Source organism: Pituophis catenifer, unplaced genomic scaffold (genome assembly GCF_029215685.1).
Source record: "Pituophis catenifer annectens isolate HBS135680 unplaced genomic scaffold, rPitCat1.0.hap2 SCAF_1, whole genome shotgun sequence".
NCBI lineage: Eukaryota > Metazoa > Chordata > Lepidosauria > Squamata > Colubridae > Pituophis > Pituophis catenifer.
Window position 1 is genome coordinate 161,802,250 of NW_027256881.1, and position 15,794 is coordinate 161,818,043.

A 15,794-nucleotide genomic window follows, 5' to 3' on the forward strand; every position below is an offset into this window, starting at 1 on the left:
GCTCATACTTAAAATTGTCATAGCTTCCCTGCAGTCATGTGATCACGATCCAGGTGCTTGGCAACTGGCTCACATATACATCCTAGGGTCACATGATCTCCATTTGCAACCTTTCCAGCTAGTTTATGACAAGCAAAGTCAATGGGGAATATAGCAGGGTAAATCACAAATTACTGTCACATGTTTTGCTTAATGACCATGGTGATTCACTTAACCATGGCAAGTCATAAAATTGGGTGCAATCACATGATGTCACTTAACAACTCTGTTTAATGATGAATTTACCAATCCCAATTGTGGTCATAAATTGAGGACCGTCTGTATTTAAAAATGAAGACTGCATAAATCATTTGTATACTTGATTTACTTTTTCATATTAAATGTAAATAACAATTTTGAACAAATACCTTATTTATAAATAATTTACTTTCACAATGGAATGTGAATATAAACTTTTTAATTAAATAAGGTTGGTATGCACTTGAATATTTGTATTGTTTTTCTCCAGAAGAACACCTATAAGAGCCAATAAAATTTTATTTGACTCCTATTTTTGAAAATAAAAATAGCAAAATGCAATAATAAATGAAGGACAGCTATAAAAGTTCAAAATGTTTTATTAGCTATTTTCTGACATTGCTTTTTGTCTGTGGAGATTCTCAATCATCCAGGTCATGGTTGTTCAGAACTGAAGAAGCTTCTTGGATGAGAAACAAAATATTTTTAAGGAAAAAGCAAGAAAGTCAGTTAGTTATGTTTTGCATAAACAATATTGATTCTTCTTCAGTAAAATGTGTCCTTTTATATGCTGAATAATTTTGTATAAAATCTAACTTTCTATCAATATACTCTAATATTCATCTTTTCTAGTTTTACAGTATTACACTGTGTCCTAAATAGGATACTTTGAGCTTGGTCATTTGTGACTCAAGTGAGAATTTTGGGTTGATTTATTTGATGATCCATTAGTTTGTTTTCTTGGCTGTCAACAGTAATCCCAGGGTTCCTGTCCAACATCAAAGTTCAAAAGTATACTCTTTCTATCCTGCTTTTTTGAACTCCAATTTTTGCTTCCATGAAGTGTCAAAGGGAATACCATGGCATGCATGGTGAACTTTATATGTATAGACCCATCATGGCCTTCCTGACTGCTGTATCAAATGTTAATATGTGGTATATTGCTTGATTGCTTGTATTTTTATTGTTGATGATTGATACTAAAAAGCAAAAGCTATTTACCACTTTAATATTTCTATTGCCAATTCTAAGGCTGGTTATTAAACATGTTGTCATTAGTTTGGTATTCTTTATATTTAATTTGGTTTTTTTCATTGTGCCCTTTGACTTTTAGCACCAAGACTTGCAGATCCTTTGCATTTTCAGCTATCAGAGTTGTGTTATCAGCCTAGCACAAGTTATTGATGTTTCTTCCTCCAATTTTAAAATCACACTCATCTTCTTACAATCAAACTTCCCTTAATATATATTCAGCATATGGGTTGAATAAATAAGGGGGATACAACCTTGTCCCACTCCTTTGTCAAACGTTTTACCATAATTAAAGGCTATCTATAATTGGTGAACCACATATTAACTACTTTTTGGTTTTCTGTGTCTTTCTCAATTATCCAGCATGCGTCAGCAATAAAGTCTTGTGTAGTTCAGGCTTTTCTAAAGCCATCTTGAATATCTCTGTTTTTCTATGTGTAACTCTAATCTGCATAGGATGATTGTAAGCATTATTTTGCCAGCATATGAAATTTAGTATATTATATGATAGTTTGCACCAGTGATGGGATTCAACTAATTTAACAACCGGTTCTCTGCCCTAATGATTTCTTCCAACAACCAGTTTGCCAAACTGCTCAGAAAGTTAACAACCGGTTCTCCCAAAGTGGTGTGAACTGGCTGAATCCCACCACTGATTTGCACACTCTGTTAGGTTTCTTTTTTCTGGCATTGGAAGATTGACCTTTTCCAATGAGGTGGCCACTGTATTCTCCAGATTATTTAGTATAGCTTGATTAAACTGATCCCTTTACTATTGCTTGTCATATTTTAATCAGTATTATATCCGTTCCTGTAGCCTTCTGACTTGGTAATAATGTAATAGTGCTGATGTAACTTCATCTTCTAGTACTAGAGATTCTTGTAAATAGGGAATATGTTCTAAGGTATCTTGGATTTTAATATCTCTACTATACAATGTTTCAGTATACTCCTTCCATCTTCCTTTGAACTCCTTTGAAATGATTACTCTATGTCCTCTGGCATCCTTCAGCACAGTAATTAAATGTTAGGACTTTCTTCTGGATTCAGAAATCTTTTGAAAGACTTTCCTTGTTTTTCCATGTCTGTTACAATCTTCAATAATCTTCAATAACTTTACAGATGTATTGCAATATTATTTCTTGTCTTTTTAACAGGTCTCTGAAACTCTTGATATAATTCCTGAGATTTTTGTCTTTCTTGGTTTTGGCTTCTCTCCTCTTCTTAGCAATTACCACAGTTTGTTCATAACGTGCTTTCTTCTTTTTCTTCATTTTTGATAGTCTCTTTTCACATTTATCTTTAACAATTTCATTGCTCATTCCATAATTCCTCTGGTTCTCTTTCAGTGAGGTTGAGAACTTCAGAATGGTTCCTGATGTTCTCCTTGAAAATGATGGACAAATGTTCAAATCATGAACATCAGAAATTAATTGGCTCTATTTTTCTTCTTTTGCTTAACTCAGAGCTTGCACATGATCTATTCTAGTCAGCATCTTGTCATGTCTCTAATGCTACAACAGAGCTCCTCCACCTGCTTTTAGCAATAATATAGTCAAACTGACTTCTATATACTCCATCTGATGTCCATGGATTGTTTTGTTCGTTACCTATGAAGAAATCATTGAGTGGCTGAAATGGATAAGTCTATCTCCTGCTTTGTTCCAGTTTCCTAAGCCAACTATATTTTCTTCTTTCAAGTTTTCAGCTACAGCATTCCAGTCTCAAATCACAATATATTGCTTGCATGTTCTGTACCAGGGGTGGGTTCTAAATTATCTTTCTTTGTTCCTGTTTCTTACGTTCCATGTCCCTACTGTGATTCTATATTTGCAGCTTCACATTTTCTTTTCCAGTTTGGCAACGTCACCAACTAGAGGTCCCAAAGATTTTAATCTAACCATATCATAACCACCTTTAGTACTTCAATTTCTCAGCTCTTTTCCATTAGAAGGCTATCTGAGGGACCATCTTTTTCTTCCATCGGATTGGGCATGCTGCACAACCCATCAGCTAAATTGTCGACTAGCAGGAACTAGAAGACGGGCTGTCTCTGCGACAGCTCCTGCTTTGTGGAATACTTTCCCCACAGAGATTAGAATTTTCCCCAACCCTATTGACCTCATAAGGCCTTAAAAACCTGGCTACATACCTGGGCTTTAGCCTCAGAAAGTGTTAAAGGTGCCATTTCTTGGCTTTTCTGTTAGTTGCTTAACTATCTTGACAGCTATATGTACTTATTATTTGGATGTTTTTATTGTTTATTGCTTTAATTGTTTTAACCACTTTGTAGTTTTAGAACTATAAGCCACCCGAATCACTTGGTTGAGATGGGCAACTATAGAAGTTGAATAAATAAATAAAATGTTGAGTGTCATCCAATCTGAGGGACTCATTATTTGGCACTATATCCTCAATCATTTTATATTTTCTGTACATCTGACTTTCTTGATAAAAATAGAGAAGTGGGTTACCACTGCCTTGTCCCATGCAGTATGACTTGATGCCTTTGCTATTGTCACTAATACGATCATTTGCCTCTGACATTTTCCTATGCTGCTGCTGCCCAATATAGATGCCTGCCTGCTTTAGCTGGGCAGCTGGGATGATCTTGGGTGACCCTGCTGGAAATATATATATATTCCAGACATACACTCCCAATGTTCTTTGCTCTTCTATCCCAGGAATACCCCTCCCTCCCCATGATGAGGCTGCACAGCAGGACGGGGGTGGGTGGGGTGGAGAGGGGAAGAGAGATTAAATATTACATGATTTAATTAAAAGTCGGTCTGATCATAAATAATTATGTAAAGAAGAGATAATTTGCTGAATTACAATGGAGATAAATTTGTTATGATATAAAGAAGAAAGAGGCCTGTTTCTAGGAACTAGTTGCACATAAAATGGGTAACTATAGTCCTTTGACAGAAGGAAAGATTCAACTTTTGAAAAATGATGTTGATTTAAAAACTAACATAATTCTTATGCTAATTTAACATATGGCGAATATGATCCAAAAAAACATATAATCCAGGCAAAGTTGTCCAAGCTTTTTCATTGAATATTTATCATATAAATCAAGGGTGGCTGTGAACTCTACCATAACGAGTATGAAAACAAAGTCCCTTAAACAGCTTCTTAATAGAAGATCCAGTTTTATACTGCATCTGAACATGAAGTCAAATTTCTGTTGAAGTACCATATTTTTCGGAGTATAAGACACTCCGGAGTATAAGATGCACCTTAGTTTTTGGGGAGGAAAATAAGAAAACAATTTTTTGCCTCTGCCTACCAACATCCATCAGTATTCATCTAGCTAGCATCCTTGCAGCAAATAGCGAACAGCCAGGTCAGCTTCAGCACATTATTGCAGCCTGATTCAGCACGAGCAGCTGATTGGCGAGTGGATCGGCCTCCTAGAATACCCCCAATCAGCTGTTCCAGGCTGGAGGGATTGCCACAGACCATCATCACCTTTGTGGCTCACGTTTTTAGCCTCTGTGCCTCGCCTCCGAACACTGAACGCCAACACTCCCCACTACCTGGAACCGCCTGAAAATGCGATGCCAGAGGCCAAAATGGAGCATGCGGGGCTGAAAACGCGATCTGCAGAGGCCAAAAATGTGATACCCAGAGGCGGCAATTGGTGGCGATGTGCTCTGGCGATCCCCACAGCCTTGAACGGGTGTGAAATGGAGCATTTGGAGGCTGAAACGCAAGGCACAGAGGCCAAAAACGTGAGGCACGGAGGTGGCAATGATCGTATCAATCCCTGCAGCCTGGAACAGGTCTAAAACGCGATGCACGGAGACCAAAAATGGCCGAAGGGTGGGGTAGGCAGGGCTACATTCAGTGTATAAGACGCATCCAAATTTTCACCCTCTTTTGGGAGGGGGAGTGCGTCTTATACTCCGAAAAATATGGTAACTAGTGCTTGCCTAGTTGCTGGGATTCTTCTTCTAATTCTTCTTCTGATTTTTAATGTTCCCAAGTATGCAAATACTCAAATAATTTTAGTAAATTAAGTCATTTCTAACTATACCCTACCAAAGGGACATGGTGGCTCAGTGGCTAAGTCGCTGTGCTTGTTGATCAAAAGGTTGGCAGTTCAGTGGTTCGAATCCCTAGTGCCACATAACAGGGTGAACTCCCATTACTTGTCCCAGCTTCTGCCAACCTAGCAGTTTGAAAGCATGCAAAAAATGCAAGTAGAAAAATAAGGACCACCTTTGGTGGGAAGGTAACAGCGTTCCATGCGCCTTTGGCGTTTAGTCACGTCAGCCACATGACCACAGAGACGTCTTCGGACCGCGCTGGCTCTTCGGCTTTGAAATGGAGAATGTTTCATATGTGAACGACTAGCACATATGTGCGAGGGGAACATTTACCTTTACCTTAACTATACCCTCATGTTTTAGTCCTGCAATTTAAATTAGAAAAAATCTTTTTCACTTTTTCAATTTTTGTCAAGCAAAATTGGGATGGGTCCCTAAAAGTTTTTAGATGCTGTGAAATACTTTTGGGATTTGCATAAATATGTACCATTGCATATTATATTCATCTTCCATCCTGAACTGCTGTCACAAGCAAAATACGAAAATATAGCAGAAAATAATTCTGTATCTTCTCTACATGTTGAGTATTAATGTCATGTGACTAACTTACTTAAGGTGGGAAGTAAAAAACAGAAATAGAATAAGAACTTCCACAAAATTCTTTCCTGGATCAACTGAATAGCTGGATATATAGGTTACACATTAAAACTACTGTACCACCCAGCATTCAAAAGGATCACTATTCTCTTAACAAACTTTAACCATGTTTAATTGATTAATTAATTAAAGTAATAATATTGTAATATTAACCTTTTTTGCATGAGCTCGTTTGCTGTATCGATGCCTTGCTCCTGGACAACGAACTTTTATGAGCCAGTCTTCTCCTGAACTATCACTATTTTCAGATGACAAGGAATCAGCCTGAAAAACAAAACATTGAAAAAACAAAAGTTTTTAAAAAGTGCATTGTAGAATAGGCATTTTACAAACCAACCTGTAGCAAATGCTTCTGCACTGCAATTACTTCTATCCACTTCTCTCATCTCCAAACATGAATGAAAATTTCAAAATGTTCAGCAACTTTCTAAATTATGCAATGTGAAGCATGCAAGGTACATATAAAAGAACTAAACACAAAATACTTCATTAGAAAAAAAGAAAAAGGCACTTAATTATTTTCTTAGTTCCTGCTTGTCTAAAGATTTAAGCAGAAACTGAATAACTGATCTCTGTTATATCTGCAATAACTTCACTTCTGCTAAACTAGAAATGTTGGGAACGTGCAATAATTATTATGAGCCATTCAGTGCTCCTTCTAGATGACAAAAAAAGTGGAAAAAGAGTTGAGGTTTTATTCCTTCAGGCACTGTAAGTACAAAAATCCCCCCCACCTCACCATAAACTCAAGTGGCACTAATAATGTTTTCCTTGATTGAAGACAATGTCTGTTGTCTACATTGATTATGTCCATGTCATTTATTTGACAACAATATGAATGTGATTTGAACAGCTTCTTTTCAGGTATAAATTTGACTACTCTGTCTAATCTCCAATCTAGTCCTTCAAATTTTCCAATGATGCACCCATTTGCACTAAAATTGAGTCCATCCATTTTGCTGTAGATGTCCTTTCCCCACCTTTTTCTTTTCACCTTTCTCAGTATTATAGCCCTCTCAAGTGAGCTATATCTTCACGTGACCAAATTATGATCATTTGAGACTGATTATTTATTCCTCTACTGAGAACTTTGGACTGATTTGTTTGATGATCCATTTGCTTATTTGCTTGGCTATCCAAGGTATTCTCAGGAGTCTTTTCCAACAAGTTTAAAACCAACAATACTCTTTTTTTGTACATAATTGCAGAATCAAATCAAATCAAATAGAAGTTGGAAGGGACCTTGGAAGTCTTCTAGTCCAACCCCCTGCTCAAGCAGGAGAACCTATACCATTTCAGACAAGTGAACTATCTAGTCTCTTCTTAAAAACCTCCAGTGATGGAGCGCCCACAATTTCTGGAGGCAAGCTGTTCCACTGGTTAATTGTCCTCACTGTTAGGAACTTTCTCCTTAATTCCAGGTTGCTTCCAGGACAAGAAACCATTGTTTCTTGTCCTGCCCTCTGGTGCTTTAGAGAATAATTTGACCCCTTCTTCTTTGTGGCAGTCTCTCAAATACTGGAACACTAGTTGCTGTACTTGTTATTAATTTAGTCTTCTGTATATTTAAGTTCCTTTTTTTCACTGCATCCCTTTATTTTCATTACTAAAGCTTTGTGGGAGGAAATACACATTTTCATTTATCATTTTAGAGGTTCATTATGCCATTAAGTTTGAGAACCTCTGCACTAAGCTAAAATCAGCTATCATCTCCTCTTAATTGTACATACATTATTTTGGTAAACAGTAGATTTTGCTTGCCTCTCAGTGCAATATTATTGCTGAAGCACAATCCATTAAATTTTTTTTTGTTGAGTTTATAAAACAATATATTAAAACTTACAAATATTAAACTATTAAAGGATACACACGCACACACACACACAAGTACTGTAAATGTAAATATACTTGAATAAACTAAAGACAGAAAAATTAGACAGAAAACTCCAAAACAACTAAACATTACAATAATGACAAGAAAAATAATACATAATCTTGAAATATTATTCAGAGACCTTGAATTAGGATATTTTATTTAAAATTCATTTGATATGATTATATACTACACTTCTTGAATATGCCTAGATACATACATTCAATAGTATTTATATGCTAAACCATATATCTTATTAACACATTACATCTGTATTCATACAAATTATGTCAAAATAAAACATTAATTTAATATGGTATCATTCTCAGGCTTATGCTGTGTTCACAACACAATGAACAACAAACCTGCCAATTAATATCCTGAGGATATCATGCCCACTCAGTCTGTGTAGTTCATATTTCAATGTCACATAAGAACCCCAAATTTTTTTTAGTCTTTTTAGCTTTTTAAATTGTCAAATGGGTTTTAGTTTTTAATGTTTTAAATTTTTGGGCCATCGTTATTTAATTCTTTTAATAATTTTAAATTTTGTATTGATATGTGTTTTAGTTCTGGCTGTGCACCGCCCTGAGTCCACTTGGAGAAGGGCGGGATATAAATTGAATAAATAAATAAAAAATCTGAGTAAGTGCCATAAACTAGTCAAATTATCTACAGATAAGCATATTCTGTGAAGATAGTTATGTGATTTGCCTGTCACTGTGGTTTGTAATAGCAATGGCACTTAGACTTATATACCGCTTCACAGTCTTCTCTAAGCGGTTTACAGAGGCAATGGGTCCTCATTTTACCGATCCCGGAAGGATGAAAAGAACCTTGAGCCGGTAAGAGTCAAACTGCTGAACTGATGGCAGCAGGCAGTCAGAATTAGCCTGCAATACTGCATTCTAAACATTGCACCACTATGACTCTTATGGCTTTTAGAGACATGCTACCAATGAAAGAGCTCAAGCACAATGAAGTATCATGGTAGGTAGCTTTGTTGAGGGTAGGTGCTTTTTTATTAGGTTTGTTTTGTTTTGTTTTGAGATTAGAACATGGAGTACCTGGGACCTTAAGGCAAATGAAGAGCTATCTGAAATTAATCTGACATTCTAACTTTATGGGGAAAAAGTTCCTTTCTCCATTAATCTTCCAACAAAAGTTAGCAGTCTTATACATAATACTAAGTTATGTATAATGTGTGTTATGTATTATGTATATATTAAATGTATAAATTAATTACGGTTTTAGTTAAACCATAACTAGCCAGGATAATCCATAAACTCTAACAACAGAACTCATACACAACTGCCTGTTTATTTCTGAATGAGCATGTTGTGTAACACCCAAATGATTGCAAATTTCTCTATACACTCTATTGATTTCACTAAAAATGCAGTCAAGTAACAAACTCTTATGTTCCTAGAGTTCTTGAATTCATTGATGTTAGTGATTTCAGGTATTTCAAATTCTATATGGAATCACACTCTGGGATGGCCAGATGTTTAATTTAATCTCAAGCCCACTAGCATTCTTTATATAATGGACTAACTACTTAATTAAGCAAGCACCACCTTAGACTAGCTAGCACTATATCCTAAACTATATAAAAACAGTTGGATAGATTGTGGCTGGCAACAATCTTGGGTGAACTAGAACCAGTGGAGCTTAATGTGGTGCTCAATGTGTTACTATGTTAAAACATAACTTCTCTCTGAAGCTAAAGTTGACTCTTGTTGAGGTTGTGGCAATATCCATAGTTTTGTCTGGGACCATATCCTTTACCACTGCAGTAAAAGGATGTGCCATGCCCTACATCTCTAACCAAACCCAATGCTACTTAATTTTTGGAGGTCACTCCATTTATAGTCCACCTTTCTGGGGGGGATATTCTGGAATCCTGACACACGAGGTTCATTCCGAAGGTTCAACTCCTAAAACATAAGTGCGCTGGGCGATTCCCTTCGCCCTCCAGTTTCCAACTACTCAGTTTACAACCCCACTCACCCGTGTGGGGACGCTCGAGGTAGATGACTCTATAGGCGTAGATGTCAACGGTCCCAGATGGAAAGGACCCACGCCGTTCCCCGCCACCTCCATACCTCCTACCCATCCCCGTCCCGGGGGCAGAGTGTGCTTCGTTGCCCGGCCACAGCCCACCAAATTCACTGGCAGTGGTACGCCAAACCCGCGATCAGTTCCCTCCGCCAGGAAAAAAAAATAGTTCCTTCCAGCTTTCTTGTCTGAAGGCTCCGACTAGCGCTTTGGTGATCAAAAACGGCAGAAGGAAGCCCTTTTGACAAATTAAAAACATAATGAAAATGGGGGCTCATTGTCCCTATGCATTTTTTCCTTCCAAAGGAGATTGGACTGTATCCGTCCGCTTCAGTGTTACTCGTACCCATGGCAATCCCGCGACGCAACTGCTCTTGCTGTGATGGACTGGGAAAAAGAGTCAGGCTGGCCGGAGGCTTGTAGATGTGAAAAAGAAGCGCTACCTGTATCTAGAAATTAAACATAGCGAATGGCTTTGAAAAGAATGGCGTTGTAAAATTTTATGGGATCCCATTTTATTTAGGACTGCTTTCTTCATAGCGAAAGACAACGGTACAAGCACGCGTAGAGCAATCTTCTAGGATGAAATTTGTTGCAAGAATGAAACTAACATTTGGGTTGTATATGCGCTATAAAGTTTAATATTATCCTCCCCTTCTGTGATGAAAACCACTCCTCTCCCCCCATTATCTTTCCTGGTTTGATTCATGCCTATGCTCAGAACAAAAACAACTAGTAGTCAAATACTACAAAGGGAATTAGGGAAGTAATAAATTATGGAATGATTGCTGTTACCAAATATTATTTAAATTTATAATTACACATTTTTATTGACTCGATGTATATTATTTTTAAATGTTTATTAATTAAAACATCCCAATAGTGTCTTTATGAAACCGTGCTAAATTTAAATTTAAACCAGCTGGATGACTTTGGACAAGACACTCTCTGTGAGCTCAACTCACTTCACAGAGTTGTTGTTGTGGAGAAAATAGGAGGAAGGAATGTTAGTTATTTTCACTGCCTTGAGTTATTTCTAAGAGTTGTTCTGGACAGAGAGATGAACAGCATATAAATTTAATAATAAAAGTTAATAAAGGCAGGATTAAAAAATTTAAAGTCTAAGAATGAAAAAACTAAAATAAATCTAAAAATTTAAAAAGCAGCCAAATTGCTTTGCTTTAGCAATCAAATTGTTACAGGCAACCAATTCTTTCTAAGACAGTAATTTATTTTATGTGACAATATCATTTTAAAAAGAATATAAACTTTTACTTTTTTATCTATTTTATTAGTAGTATGCGTTCATATACTGGAACAGTGGCTCACAATCTCATACCTGTTTCTGAAAAATGCTCTGAAGGATACCCCAATATTATTTGTGCTTTTCTGATACATTCTTGAAAGTTCATAAAAGATCATGATGGAATTTGATTATTACAACAGAAACCTGGATGTGTGGCTAATTGCTAACAAATAGTGATATTTGACACTGTCTATGGGAGAACGTTTTTCATCACAAATTGGGATAATAATTCATGAAATTTCACATGGCATAAGTAACCCTATTCTGTAATACCATGCTTTAACAATTTTTAATTAAATGGTTACGCCATCTTTCACCCATGGACCATATCTAATTTAGTTCACCCAATTTTTTAAAAAGGAATTTGAAGAATTCGTCCTGGATTGGGTTTCATTCAGTTTTGTACCTTCTGTAAAACTTCTTTTTCATCATATTTTTCAACAAATAAAATTAAAAAGTAAAAGAGAAATAAAAGCATCTCATTAGGCTGCAATTCTCTATTATTTTTTTTATTTATATACTAATTTATATTAATTTATATTACATAATTTTCAATGAATTCACCTATAAGAGAGAATAAAATAAAAAAAATATAAATATACATATATTCAAAAGAACTAATTCAGCAATTAGTTCTTTTGAAATCCAAATATTATGAGAAAATTTTGTTCAAGTGGATACTAGATGAAAACTGTTCCAAAATGCAATCCAGGCCCTACTCAATATGGTGCACATGCAGAAGAACCAAATGCTACTAACATATTAATCAAAATACAGAAGAATTGCACATGTGAAATAAGTTCTCAGAGAACTCAAATGGGAATATCTGAAATGAATGTTTGGGGGGGGCAAGCAAAATATGGGATTTGGTGCCTCCACTTACTTTTCCTCCAGATGGCACAGATAAAACTTGATTATTTCTAACTGTAGCCTAGCTGAGAAAGAGGACAGAGAGAGCAGTCACAATACAACCACCTTTGCTAATTGTCATGCCCTTGACAGCTTCATGAGTCCAGACAAAACAGTACATTGTCCAAGCAAAAAAGAACTGGAAGCAATAGCACTTAGACCACTTTACTGTACTTTACAGCCCCAACAATCTGGGTCTTCAAATGAGAATCAAACTGCCAAACTGCAGGCAGCCGGCAGTCAGCAGAACTGGCCTGCAGTACTGCATTCTAACCACTGCGCCACTACAGCTCAAGCAGCTGCTTCTTGCCGATTTCTCCATTGCTGGGTTGGCCTCTGTTTTTGCACAATATGCTATCCCACTTTGTCATTGTTTATTGATTTAACCCAGTTGCCCGACTTCTCATTGTACAATTAGGTATTAACTAATCCAACAGGGAAGGGATATGTATGCAATAGTCAAATGCTTTTGTGAATCTAGTCTGGGGGAGGCTTTGCATTATTCAAGCGATTCAGTAAACATGGGTCCACCGTATCAAGCAAATATAGTACAAATCTCTGGTACCTAATTTTAACCCAACATGTTGTTCAGCTCTAGCCATCTTCCAGATGGCATTTTGGAGAGGAATCCGTCTTGTTTTAGAGGTCCGAATGAGACCATCACAATACTTTAACCGCAAAGAATCCGCTAAATTCCACGCCCGCCCGCTTTTCAGGACCTTTTACTCAGACTACCCTCATTTCCCATCATGCTTTGAGGGAGAATGAGCTGCTCCAGCCAATTTGAATAAAGAGTTTTCGCGCCCTTTTCGAACAGGAGACGTACTGCGCTCCTTTTGATTTAGGACTTTGCCGGTAGGAGGTAGAAGAGGGATAAGAGATGTTTCTTCTTTGGGGAAACTCCGGTCATATGGATAGTCTCTTGCAAGTGCTTCTTTTCTTCCCTGAGGAATTCTCCAGCGCTTAATCTTTATTCACAGCCGAGACGACTCTTTCCCTCCAAAATCGCATTCGGGCGAGTAAACTTCGGAAGGGATTTTCTTCGCTGTCCCTCTCGATGCGCTGCCTTCTTCTTCCAGGCTTGACAAGCAAATTCAGTAGGCGTAGCCGCACCTCTGCTCCCGCCTAACCTGATGGACTGGAGGCTTCGCGCTTTTCATCTGTTTTCTGCAAAGAAGTTTTCTGCTTCTTGCGCTCTTGGATCCCTCAGTTATGTCCCAGCGATGGAACGTTTCTGTCCTTGTGTTTACTCGCCTCTGTTATAAAATGGACCCTGGGTATTTCTGAAAGCTCTTGCATCAAATTGACGTCATGCCAAGTTGTAGTCCTCGGTTAGGTACAGTCTTGTGAAAAAGTAAGTAAGCCCCATGTCAAGTTGTTTCTTTTCTAACATGTGTACACTTCAGTGTTATATCTTAATTCAAACATTATATACCAATGCAACTATTGAACAAAGAAACTGAACATTTCTTTGCAATCCTTTATTCAACAAATTAACAGCCACCATTTCTTTCTATAGAAAAAGTAACCCTTGACTCTAATACCTGGTATTGCCTGCTTTCAAGTAGGTATTATAATTGTCTATCAGTCTTACACTGACTGGAAGGATCTTTTTTCTCTTACAGCCATTCGTTGGTGGATCTACTGTAATGTTGCCGATCATTGTCATGTTACAAGGTTGGATGGATGGAAGAAGGAAGGAAGAAAGGAAAAATTCTCTTCTATTGGACCCTTCCAGACTTGGTTAACTAACTGGTTGAAGGGAGGGAGGGAGGCTTTTAGCCCGCTCAGTAACAGTGTCCCTGTATTGGTGGGGGGGGGGGAAGAGAGAGAGGGAGGAAGGAAATCAGGCATTTAGGCAAATTCCTTTACACCTCTCTCCTTTTGCTGGATTTTTATTATACCCCCTCTAGCCAATTGGTTGGGGGCTAACTGTCACAGAGGGCGGAACACCCAGGACAAACCCTCTTTCTGCGAATGGGCCGTGTCGAAGGGTCTGGGACGAAGAGGCCGGTGACCCAGTCCCTAGGGCAAATGACTGGAGGAGTGCCAGCTGAGGAGATAAGTCGAGGGAGAATCGCCCGAGAAGAATGAAAAGTCAGAGACGAAAAGTCCTAGACCTGTACAGAAACAATATGTCATATTAGTAAAAAGGATCTTGGCTAACTGTTCTTAGTAATACCTTCTTTTATACTTCAGCAAGATTAGTTTCCCAACTGTAATGTCCAGAGAAAAGACAATGAATGTAAACTATAGTGGGAGCACAGTAAAGAGCAAAACCAACTACTTTATTACTCTCTGGCTGTACTGTGATTGGATCTGGATCCAGCAAAAAACAACTCTCTGGCCCATGCCACCAAAAATAAAGTGGCAGTCATTATTTCCTATTGTCCTATTTGACCTCCCCTCTTTTTAGCTATCTCTAACTTGATTGATTTGGGCAGGAAGGAGAAGGTGCTGCAACTGGATTGCAAACGCATTAAAGTCCTTAGCGGCTTTTCTGTCAGTAGTGTTCCTATACTTAATGTCAAAGCCATTGATTTCTACCATTACGCTATCTACAGTATAGTGAAGATGGTGGTTATTCTATGCTGATGTTTCAATATTAGGTCGAGCAACAGATGTAACTGCAAGGGAGGAAGAGTGCCTTCTTAATTTTCTTTGAACAGTAGCATTAGGCTGCAGCACCCTTTGAACTGCTACTTATTTGCCTGCATCATATCACAGGAATATATAAATAATAGCAACAAAACACAGGAAATAAACACTCGAGAAAATTTAAATCTCTTTATATTACTGTCGATTGCTTATGGAATAACAAAAATAACAGAGTTAGAAAGGACCTTGGAGGTCTTCTAGCCCAACCCCCTGTTCAGGAAGGAAACCCTAATAATGGTTGTCCAATTTCTTCCTAAAAACTTCCAGTGTTGGAGCATTCACAACTTCTGGAGGCAAGTCATTCTGCTGATTAATTGTTCTAACTATCAGGAAATTTCTTAGTTCCATCCATTGCTTGTTGTCCTGCCTTCAGGTGCTTTGGAAAATAAGTTGACCGCCCCCCCCCCCTGTTGTCTCAAAAGCTCCTTGATAGTACTGATCTCTAGGAATTTATCTCAGTGAACATAAAGCTATAGAATAATGTTAGCAAGAACATTCTGTAAAGCCACTGAATTTATCTGTTTAACATTAAAAGAGATGTTTCTTCAGTCAGACTGCCATTAATGTCTTTTCTGCTTGAATTTGTAAATACCTCTAGGTTATGAAGCAGCATAGCATGCTTATGAATTTTGAGTATATTATGCTGGCTCAAATATTCAAGAAATTATTTCTCAAAAAGATAAATTTCATCCTTTAAACTTTAACTTTAAATTATGTATATGGTTCTGGTGCCAGTTGTGCCTTAGCAGCATATAAATACTGGAGTTATCATTACTAAAGTATCTCCAGTATCAATTGTGCTGTTGAAGTAAGGCTGTTCTATTCTTCAGCAAGTCTCTTGAAGTAGATTGGTCGCTGTAATCAAGAGTTGTGGAATACATGGATTAGGACAGATCATCTTGAGAAGTTCTGCCTGATTGGACCAAAGATAAGTAATGGTAGGCTCTCTAGATCTAGTCTGCAAAATTTCAAATGACCACGAGATGGCAGCAAAGAGTTTTCAGTACTT